This window comes from Pteropus vampyrus, unplaced genomic scaffold (genome assembly GCF_000151845.1).
Source record: "Pteropus vampyrus isolate Shadow unplaced genomic scaffold, Pvam_2.0 Scaffold68, whole genome shotgun sequence".
In the NCBI taxonomy this organism is placed as follows: Eukaryota; Metazoa; Chordata; class Mammalia; order Chiroptera; family Pteropodidae; genus Pteropus; species Pteropus vampyrus.
The window spans coordinates 3,253,218-3,264,758 of NW_011888849.1; the positions used below are offsets into that span (position 1 = coordinate 3,253,218).

Genomic DNA, 11,541 nt, shown 5'->3' on the forward strand with positions numbered 1-11,541 from the left:
GGCTCACTCTCTCTAAAAAGGAAAAAGTAAAGTAGTAGCTACATTTATTGAACACCTATTTTGTGCCAAGAATGTCAGACATTAATGCTAATTCTTTTAATAATGTTGCAAAGTATTTATTATTATCTTCTTTCAAGATGAACAAACTGAGGCTCAGAGAAGCTAAGTGTTATAGCTTGTGAACGACTGAGATAGAATTCAGCCTCAGGACTGTTTGACTCCCTGTTCTTGCTCACTCTCAACCAGGTTACCCTAAGGATTTCTGAGGGCTGAAATCCTACCCCAATAGTAGAGCAATAACTTACCCTAAAAAATGGGGTTTTCTTTGTCTTTCACGTAACTACAAGACATCGCAGAGTAGTAAGAAGAACAGGCTCTCGTGTCCGCCCACCTGGGTAGGGGCTACCTGTCCTGCTTTATGCCAACATGTGACCTGGCATAGTAACCATTTCATACCCTAGTGTCTCCCTCCATCAGTACAATTCGTGCAGCAATAGCACCTATCTTATAGTGACTCTAAGAGATTCTCCATGTAACACTAATTGGCACCATAAGATCTCAACAGATGCTGGAGTATTACTTTACTATTGAACACACATATTTGAGCACCTATTTTCTTTTGGACAATCTTCTTAATCAAACAAAGATGATTAAGGCCTCCAACTCTCAATTAACCTATAAGCTAGTAGAGAAGAAATGCAAACGAACGTAATAACTTATTAGAAGAGGCATAATATATAAGTGCATATATATATGAAAGACTCAAAACATATTTAATTTTGTGTTTACCCAAGAAGGCTTTCCAGAGATGAGTGTCTTTCCACCTTAAAAAGTGACATGTGGTATCTAAATAAAGCAGCCCTTTCAAGGCATATGTGCTGTTGTCTGCTTCGAATACATTTTCTTGGAATGGTTCACACATGGATGAAATCACTGCTTCTATTAAAATCCTTCAAAGTCCTTTTTACATTATCGGGTAGCATTAAAACACGTTTTTTTTTCTATTTATTTTGCTACTCATTTGTAGAGAGGAAAATGTCAGGATATGATTAGTTGCAACTTTTGTGTTTCCAGATATAGTTCTTGAAAATTGACCAGCAGAAGCAGAATCTGGTTTTATTTCCCAATTCAGTGTCACATAGAGGTAAGGGGAATGATGGGACAGCACTCCCCACAGCCAAGGGCCCTACTTTGATAAAAAAGCAGATGCTGCTGGCTCGTGGTCACAATAAAGTGGTAAATACTAGCCTTTGAGATGAGCAGCCACTTACCTCGACCTGAATGGCATGTGGCTGTATGGCAGTTCACCAAGTGCAAGCCTTCTAGGCCTGTGCTGAAAGATGCCACACAGTCCTTTTACATATGTGCTGTGTTACTCTGGGAAGCCCTGACCTAAGTTCTTGTTGGAGAGGCCTAATGAATTGACCGATCCTGGCCCTAAAGAGCATAGTTTGCACTGAATCATCTCCTCTGGCTTTCTTTCTACATTGATCAAAGCCACCAAATATTGGCCCATCTCCACTTCCTTTGTGCCCAATCCTTGTGTGAGACAAATCTCAAATCAAGGAAAAGGAACTTCCTACAGTAGTGTCATCAGGGGCCGCAAGGAAGGGCACCTTCTTCAGACAGGGAAATAAATGTCCCATGTTTAACCTTATATAAAATGTCAGAATTTTAGGCTAATGAAAAATGACATGTCAGCAGGGTCATGGTACTACAAAGGCTACCACCACTCACATTTTAAAGGAGAGATTTAAAAAAGGAATTCAAACTTCAGGTCCAATTTCATAGATAGTACACTTGAGTCTTTAGGAGGACATTTCTCTCATCTTTAAAATCTATGGAATCTGGGATTCTTTATATATATATTTATAACACTCACACAAACGTTTTTTTCTAATTAAAATAGTAGTAAATATGCATTGTACAAAATTTGAAAAATACAGAAAAGTATAAGGAAAAAGATGAAAGTTATCCATGATTCTACTCCTCAGATAAATCGTTCTTAAAAGTTGCAGCCTTAACAATGTTCCGGCTTGGTTTTCTGCTTCGCTTCCACTAGAATAAAAATTAAATATGAACTGCCAAAAGTACATAACATTTAAAGAGAGAAGGAAGTAAAAAGTTAAAAATACCAAACTTCAATAAATATATGAAAAATTCTTATTAATTTTTCCTTCAGGTTTTCCTTTACTGGGAAACCCAAATGCTGTCTGGCTGATTGCTAACATTAACTAGGCAGGCAGAGAGGATAGGTATCAAGTACCCGGTCTGTAGACACTTATTTCTTTCCTGTGTCAGAAATGGCCTTTCTTTCTTTTTTTTTTTTTTTAAAGGCCATCTTTTAAATATCTAGTCATTGTAGGAGCTGTGCAAAGTGGATAAAAGAAATCAGCTCCACCTCCCCTAAAACAAACAAACAAACAAACAAACAAACAAACAAAAGAAATCCCAGCAGGACAAGATACGAGTTGCAAGAAAAGATCAAGGAAAATGTTCTCTTTATCTAAGAATAGCCTATGTTTATACATTGCTGCATGGACTTAGTACTTTGCCTATATTTTTTTAAGCTACATTCATAGATGGTCTCTTGGGCTATAATCCATCAAATTTCTAAAGCTAAAATCCTAAATTTTGGGTACTGTGATTTCTGAGGTAGAAATGTTATAGTGTGTGTCTGAAAAGTTCTATTGATTCTCAAAGAGGTTCTTGATCAGAAATTCACACCAACTTAGATGTTTTGATGATTTAAGGTGTAGAGATGACATGACATGGTGAAAAGGGCCTGGCTGACATGGATTCAAATTCTATACTTCTATTTTCTAGCTTTAAAAAAATTATTTAAAATCTCCAAGTGTTTTTCTTCAAACTTATAACAGGAATAATACTATCCATTTTATAGGATTGTGGTGAGAATTAGAAATAAGGAACACACAATGACAGACAAGAAGTAGACATTCAATAAGTAGAAAATATATTAAAATCCTTTATATATGGCATTAATGATCAGAGAAAAACTGACCATTGTCTTGGAGGAAAGGAAGTTACTATAATAGGAATTCTCTAACAAAAAATTTATTTCCTCTGTCTCCTTCCTTAACTCCCATCCCTTCCTGAAGCCATTAGTGAGATCTGTGGTGGGCTGTTGGGGGACTCAGTGACCCAGAGCAGGATGTCAGTGCATAAGTGAGGGAACAAGGAGGGTGTCCCTGTGGGTAATGGTGGCCTGGCCTGCAGCGTCAGAGCCTGAGAAGGATAAGAACATTCATGCAGGGGAGCAACCTGGCAGGGGTGTCGGAGACCAAGAAGAGCAGCACAAGGAGTCAGTGCTGATAAATGTTTTGAGGAAAAGGAAAAGTTCCATGGCACAATATGACCAAGAAGTGCTAGATTTTATAAGTTTGTTTTCTACTGAACTGTTCAGAGCCTTTAGTATTCTAATTTAAATTTCAGTTCTCCCATAAGAAGAGTCTTGCCATGGAACGCTTTCTTTATAAAAATTATTTTATGATGACTTATCTGCGATGAAAGACCAGTTTATATTTTCAAATCTACCATGAACTGATACTTTTGTGAAAATGAATTAGTAAAAAAAATGAAATAATAATGACTTCAACTCAAACCATCTGTGTTTGAGATTTCTAGAGATATAGAATGACTCTGTCAAATTGTGGTGAACGTTTCTAAATGCCTATTAAAATCCTCAATTTCTGTACTAAACTTGTCAGGACCAGAAACGAACTTTCTGCATATGGGTCGTGAACTATGCTTTGAGGGGGACTGCTGCAGGTCGAAGCTCAGTCCCCTGGAAACTGGCGTAAAGAGACAGAAGGGCCAGTACAAGGATACGTAACTGCGGAGGGAAACAGTTATTACCAACGCCCAGGATTCTTGACAAAAATAAAAATGCTCTCTAATATTCTTTATGTTTGACAATAACCTCTGGGAAGGCAAGGACCAAGTGCATCTTCTCATTCTGTCAATACTTGGTAGTATGATGCTTGATTGTAGTAAATGTCCCATGTGAATGTTTGAACCACCATCTCTACTGTTTGTCTTTAAATTAATTGACTATTTAATGTTAATATTTTCTCCACCCTGATTTGTGTGTGCACATTGAGCCTCTTGTATCAAGGCATTTGGAACAGTATCTTCTTTGCATAATTTTTATACACCTGTTATAAGAAAATTTTAGGTGGAGAAAAATGTCGAGCCGAAATCCAGAACGTGAAAACCTAGCAAGAAAAATCTGGAAGGGAGGATAGTATGGGATGTGAGAGAGTGAGACAGGTAGATCATAGGCACAACACTTTGTGTTTGTATTTTTTAAGTCTTTTGAAATTAAATCAATATTAGGGAAATTTAATTAAACTCTTTCCCCTCCTCTGACCTGAAACCAGGTGGCTGCTTTCAGATAACAGCAGCAAACAGAAACAGTTCCTTCAAAGAGAGAGCTGTTTCCCAAGAGTTAAGTCTTGTCAAAAGAATAATTAACACTTCTTCATAAGCTGAAAAGGACCTCTCACTCCCCCCACCTCCTCTCCCAAATTAGTGTATTTGTGAGAAGGGTTAGTCAAGGGGAGAAAGGTCTGATATTAGCCTAAGAAATACACATATTGGCATGAGCTTTATTACTCAAATTAAGAGTGAGAGGGATTTTTGTGTTAAAAGAACAAAAGATTGTGTAGAAACTCTTCTAAATACCACACCTCTCTCTGCCTGCCTTAGACACGGATGCAAAGGTCCCTGCTATTCCATCCTCTTCCTACAGCATCGCCCCTTTTCCAAATGCTGCAGGGGAGGTTCAGAATGCTGAGTTGCATGCATCACTCACTGGACAATAAGCATGCAAATTCTTCTGAAATAAGGAGCCTCCAGCATGTCAGTGAGGAAATAATTGCTTTGCTTGGCCCCACAGTGTATAAAATTGCATGGAAGAGCTTTTTCCTCTGCAAGTATATTTTTAGTAGGAGTTAAAGATAAATGTTATCACTTGTACTGGGTTGATGCCTTAATACATCCTTTTTCGAGCACTTTCCTTTCTCCTGGCTTTTCTCTTCCCAACTGTCTCCTCTCCATTTCAGCCCCTAGCCTGAGACCCAAGGGCCCATAAATCCTATTAAGGTGAGCTCAAATAACCCCAGTCCACCCCTAAAAGCTAAGCAATGACTCCCCTCTTGGAGAGAACCCTAGAGACAAAGTTAAAACTTAAATAATTCTTTCTCCCTTTATGTATTTTCAACTACAAAACAAAAGTTTTAGGTTCAGGAGTTTCTGAAGTCCCCACCTAACTCTAAAATACTATAACTCCACAGGGTACAGTATGTCCAATTATTCATAAGTAGAGCTTTCTGGAACATAGTATTAAAACACCAACATTGGGAGAAATCATTTCCAAGTACTAAAATAATCATCATTTTCTTAAAGTTTTTATTTTAAATCTGTGTATTTTTGTCTCTTGTCTTTTTTCCTCAATTACCATAAAATGCTTAAAAATAGGACTGATATATTTTTTAATCACTCTCTATGTGCCAAGTACTCAACTTAGTTCATTTCATTTAAATTCCCAGTTTTATGGAGGAAGCATTTCACAAATGAAGAAATTATGCTCAGAGAGGTGTTTTAACCCAGGTCATTTAGCAGTGATTTAACCACAATGAGGATTTGAACTGTGAGTGTTCACTTATTCATGGATTTTTTAAAAATTAATATGTATAGTACTGTAAATATATTTTCCTTATGATTTTCTTAATAACATTTTCATTTCTCTAGCTTGCTTTAAGAATACAGTATATAACATACAAAATACATGTTAATCGACTATTGATGTTAATGCTAAGGCTTCTGGTCCACAGCAGGTTATTAGTAGTTAGGCTTTTGGGGAGTCAAAAGTTGCATGTGGATTTTTGACTTCATAAGGGATCAGCACCTCAACCCCCACGTTGTTCAAGGGTCAACCATACTAGCATATTAAAGTGATTGATGCATCTGAACTGCAGACTGGAATTGAAATTTTCTTTAGAAAGTGGGTAAATCCTTTGACAAATCAAGACTTCTGAGCAGGAAGTTCCATATGCAAGTATATGCAATTATGAATTGGCTTTCCTGAAGATCTGATGCCCTAAAGAAAAGAAATAATCCACAGTTGGGCTCATAAATACCTTAGCGATATATACACTCCTCATTTCTCATAAGAGATATGCTCTTAAAATATAGTCATAATTTGAGAATTATACAAAATGAGATGAGATTTGTAAAAGGCAAATGACTTAGAGTTATTAACACCCCTAAAAAGGAATTATTTCACAGGAACAACAAATCTTTTTACGTTGCAAATAATCATTCCCGTTCTTCTCATTTGTCCTTTACAAATAAATAAAAAAATTGTATGTGCTGGGTTTGTTTAGAGGACACTTGACTTTGTTATCAGTCATATTATATCCAGCTTCTAGGAGGTAGTTGTGTCCTAGTAAATCTTACCAAAAAAATGTATGCTTTTCAAATTGCAGATAGCTCACTTCACTATCTGTACCTCAGAAAGGCTACTAGGTCACAAGCTGTATCCAGAGGAGAGCTTCCTATTGTTCCATGTTTTTCCATTTTCATTTGTGTAAATTTCTCTCTTAAGCCAAACCTCACATTGTAAAATTACCCACAGCCTTCAAGGAGTAGCACATTTCAATCACGGTCTATAAATTTTAGAGATGAAAGAGATTTTAGAAACAAGAAAGTCCAACTCCTGGTTTTTTGAAATTGGAAACTAAGCTCCAGAGAGATTAAGATAAAGTGTTTATTTTTTTTTTTTTTTTTTGTACTGAGAATTGTCAAAAGAGCCACAGTCAAACCTAGGTTTTCTGGTACTAAAAACATGTGTTCTTCCTACTATGAAATGCTGCCCCCTCTGTAGTACTTAACTCTGTAATCTATATTCACTGCTTTGCTTACTTATGTAAGTCACATATATTAGGGGGAAAAATGTATTTTTTTTTCTTTGAGTGCGTTGTCTAGGTTCATCAGAAATAAAACAGAAGGATATTTCTTAAAACATCTTCTTGTTCATAATATTGAGAATTTATTCTCGAAAATGATGTTCACATTTCATGTAACTTCCAAATACAGAGATACCTAACTTGAGGGCTGGCTGAACTTTTAAATATAATGAAAGTCTTGAAATTGAGAATACTCTCCAACCAAATGACTTCAGTCTGCTTAGTGCTTCTCAGATCTGGGTCTGAGAGAAATATTTTCAAAGACGAGCACGAAACTAAAAGGAAATAGTACATGCCTCCTCTTATCTACCTTGTATTTTTGAGTCCTGAAAATGATGTGTGCAACTTTAAAAAGATGCCCTAGAACATGCAAAATACAGGCTCTTCTCACTGGTGCTGAAGGAGGCTTCTTCCAACTCCATCTCAAGATGGCGAGTTAAGTAAAACAATCTTTTCAGAAAGCCTGAGTGAGCCTGAAAACTTCCACAACAACGACTTAGGTAGAAAAGAAAGTGGGCCCAGTGAAAGTATCAGATAAAGATTTGGTTCTTAAACTTGGCCGCTTATTGGAATAATCTGGGAGAACTTTAAAAGTATTAGCTGCTCACAAAGTTTGCAGATATTTAGTGCTGTTATGAACCTTTTCATGAATATGTATTTGAAAATCCTGACCTATTGGTTGAATTCCTGTTTGATTAATTGGTTTGTAAATCTACGTCCCTTTTAAGGTTCCTTTTCTGCCCTTTTAGGATTAGAGTTTCATTTAGTTTACCCAGATCTTCTTGATAATTTAAAATGGATTTCCTCTACTATATTTCTCACCCTTGCACATTGAAAATCATTTAGAGAACTTGAAAGTTAAAAAACACAAACAAAACCGGTACCCAGTCTGAGTTCTGAGTGTCTGAGTTCATTGGTCTGAGGTTGAACTAGGGCTTAAGTATTTTTTTAAAGGTCCCTATGGTAGCCAGCCTCCAAGAATGGCCCCTAATGAATCCCACCTACTGGTACTTGCATTCTTGTATAGCACTCCCACATATGTCAAAGGCTGTTCTATGTGGTCAATAAAATATTGCAGAAGTGATGATATGATTATACTGTAAAAGACATTGCAATTTCCATCTTAACTGTCTATCTCTCAGATCATTTGCTCTGGTGAAGCCAACTACCATGCCATGAGCAGCCCAGTGGAGAAGACTATGTGGCAAGGAGCTGAGGCCTCTTGTCAAAAGCCACGTAAGTGAGTTTCCAAGCCAGTTCTTCAGGCCAGTCAATTCGTTGACTGCATCCCTGATCTGCATCTTGACTGCAAACTCATGAGAGTCCCTGGGCTAAAACTGCCCAGCTAAACTGCTCACGGACTCTCAGAAATTGTATGAGGAAAAAAATGCTTGTTGTTTAAAAGTGCTAAGTTTTAAAGTAATTTTTTTATACAGCAATAGTAACTGATATAGTTTTCATATGTGATTCTAATTAGTAGCCAGGAGTAAGCCAAGAAAATCATTGAATTTTCTAGATATCTTATTATTGTTGGTACCTAATTTAATTCCCTTATGATAAGATAATATACTGTGTAAATTTTTATTTTAAAAAAATTCTTGAGAGTTTTTATGGCCCATTCAATCTCGTTAAAATTATGTGCACTTGAAAATAATGTGTCTGTTTTGCATTTGTTGTGTGTAATGTACTATAAATGTCAGTCAGAACATGCTGTTGTATAGTATTTTTCAGATCGTCTATGTTTTTACTCTTTTTCTGCTGCTTTTTCAATTTCTGAGAGCAGAATGTTAAAATCTCCAAGTAGGATAATAGATTTATCTATTTCTCTTTTTAATTCTGTCAATTTTTGTTCCATGTATTTTGAAGCTTTGTTGTTAGATACATGAATGCTGATGATGGTTATGTCTTCCTTATGAATTCATCATTTCCTTATGAAATATCCAAATATCACTCTTTATCTCTGGTCATAATCTTTGTCTCTGGTAAACTTTTTTGTAAAGCCTACATTATTTTTTTTACATTTCTTCTTTCGATATCCCTAACCTTCTTGTGCTTATTATTTTCGTGATTTTTTTATCTCTATATTGCCAATTTATCTCTTTATATTAAGATATATCTTTTATAGAAAGTGTATAGTTTAATATATCTTTAATTAAATCAGTTTTGACAATCTCTAACCCTTAAGGTGTCTTGCCCATTAAATATAATGCAATTACTGACATTTGAATTGGAAATGATTACATCTATAATTTTATTATTCATTATCTCTTTATACTATCAGGTTTTTTTTCCTATTTCCTTTTCCTGCTTTTTCTTAGGTTTTTCACATTTTAAAGCATCCATTTACTCTATCCGTTAACTTGTTAGCAATTAAAGTTTGCATTTTTTAGTGGTTGTTTAATAGTTACAATATTCATTTTAACTTTTCAGTTACCTTAATATTATACCACTTGGTATAAAATATAGAAATCTTATAACCACATAAGTCAGTTTACCTGTCATATGGTCATGTGTTTATCAATAATTTTCTCTCTGATCTTTTTAAATCTATCTTAAGTTCAGTTCTCTAATTCTTTTTTTTTCTTCTTTGGTCATAAAGTCATCCAGTGATTTTTAAAAAATTCATTATATTGTCTTTTTCTGTTTAAAAATTACCTTTGGTTCTTTATTTCTTTGCTGAAATGTCCTATTTGTTAACTTATTATGAACATATTTTCTTTATTTCCTTGTGCATAATTGCAATCCCTGCTTTAAAATTCTTGTCTGCTAATTCTAACACCTGAATCATTTTATGTTCTGTCTCAGTTGATTACCTTTTATCTTAAATATGGGTCCTGTTTCCTCTTTATTTATATGTCTATTAATTTTGAATCGTTTCCCTGATATTTTGATGTATATCAAATTATAGAGATTCTAGATTCTATTATAGTCCTCTGAATATTGACGTTTTGTTTTGTTTTAGTCAGTGTACTTGACTAGATATAAACTTTAAACTCTGTCACCTGTGTGCTGAACAGCAGCTAAAATCATGCTCCAGTTTTTTGATTTTTTTTTTGTCTTAGCTTTGTTGCTCAGCTTCTGCTGTGTGTATGAGTAGTTTAGGATCAGGCAGATATTTATTCAGAGTTTATATGTTAATATTTGGGGTCCTCTAATGTTGCTACCCCCCTCCACCCCCGGCTTCCCCTCCTCACTTTTTATTTGGCAGGGTCACCTCCAAACTCTATCCTCTGGCTCTTCAAGCCAACAAGCTTGCAACTTTTTATCCATGTTTTATCTATCCCACCTAGATTTAAATGAGACCTGCCTTTTGACCGCCCCCGCCACACACACACACAAAAGAGAGATGTTTAGAGGATCTTAGACAGTTTTGTTCCCATCTTCCAGGTATTGACTTCTTTCCCAATTATGTCTATTTCTCGTCACTCTTCAGTGCCTTCAAGTGGTTGGTTTCTATGTTTTGCCTAGATTATAGTTATTATCTATTGGAAGATTTATCTGGTCATTATTACTGTGCCATTTTTGGACATAAAACCTATCTTTTATTTTGTTTGTTATATTTTAAACAGAACATGGTCTATCCAAAGCACTTAGAAGTTTAATTGTGTTTTGTGTTGTCCCTCAGTCATGGTATTTTGTTTTATACTATAATTTGTAATTTTGAATTATATCTTTATACTCCATCAGACTTTTTTTCCCAAGAATTGTGTGTGGCCTGTGTTGAGGGTATTAGCACCAAACATTATTTGTATTTTCTTTGCCAAGATCGTTGGGTTGCTATTAGCCATGACACATTAAATTAATTTTTTTAGGTTAAAGTAGTCGTGACCACAGAAGGAACACAAATTTGAACTCAATTCCACATCAGGACCAGCTTATGGTTAAAAGAAAAAAAATTCTATCAAAGCTCATGCTGAAATAGAAGAGTTTATGTTATCTCCCTTTGCAATGCATAGATTTTCTTTCCTAATTCTTCTTTTCACTAAAGGCTTAGTTCTTCAAGAGCCTCAATAGCAATTCCCCCATTTTAAAAAATCCCACTACCTTATCTCATATCTTTGTGTGGCTGCTGAAACCCCAGACACTTGACATAAAGTTTGCAAATGCCAACATTCTTCTTTCTCTTACTTTGTGACTCCTGGAAATTTACCTTGCTTTATTGTGAGCGCACTTATAATTTTAAAAGATATTCTTTATACTTATCATTTCTGAGTATTTTGTGGTGTTTAAAACTATTTATTTAAAATTTTCTAATAAACAAATATTTAAAGAAAGAACCTCTTTATCTTTCATGAACTTCCATTGCAAAAGATCTCCACCTTATAAAATGAAAATGATATTGTAGATAGAAAGATTAAAATGTAATGCTCTGAATTATTACTATTGCTTGTGGGGGGCAGGATATACATGAAGATTTGACATAAAAAGTGTCTCTACCATGCTGAGGATTTCTTTTTAGCTTTTGATCTGAGCAAGAAGTGACCCTTTCCACTAGAATCAGTTAAAATTCACCACTAATTTATAGAGTGAAGAAGTTGGTGATCACAGCAGA

General features: G+C 35.3%; 1 long non-coding RNA gene across 1 annotated transcript in view; it reads left to right on the forward strand.

Annotated features, from left to right (window-relative positions):
- The window catches only part of LOC111740783, a 105,776-nt gene that overhangs the window by 47,074 nt on the left and 47,161 nt on the right, over positions 1 to 11,541 (forward strand). Inside the window, exon 2 of the long non-coding RNA XR_002780745.1 lies at positions 8,132 to 8,225. This is a non-coding gene — a long non-coding RNA (uncharacterized LOC111740783). The remainder of the gene's footprint in view (positions 1 to 8,131; positions 8,226 to 11,541) is intronic.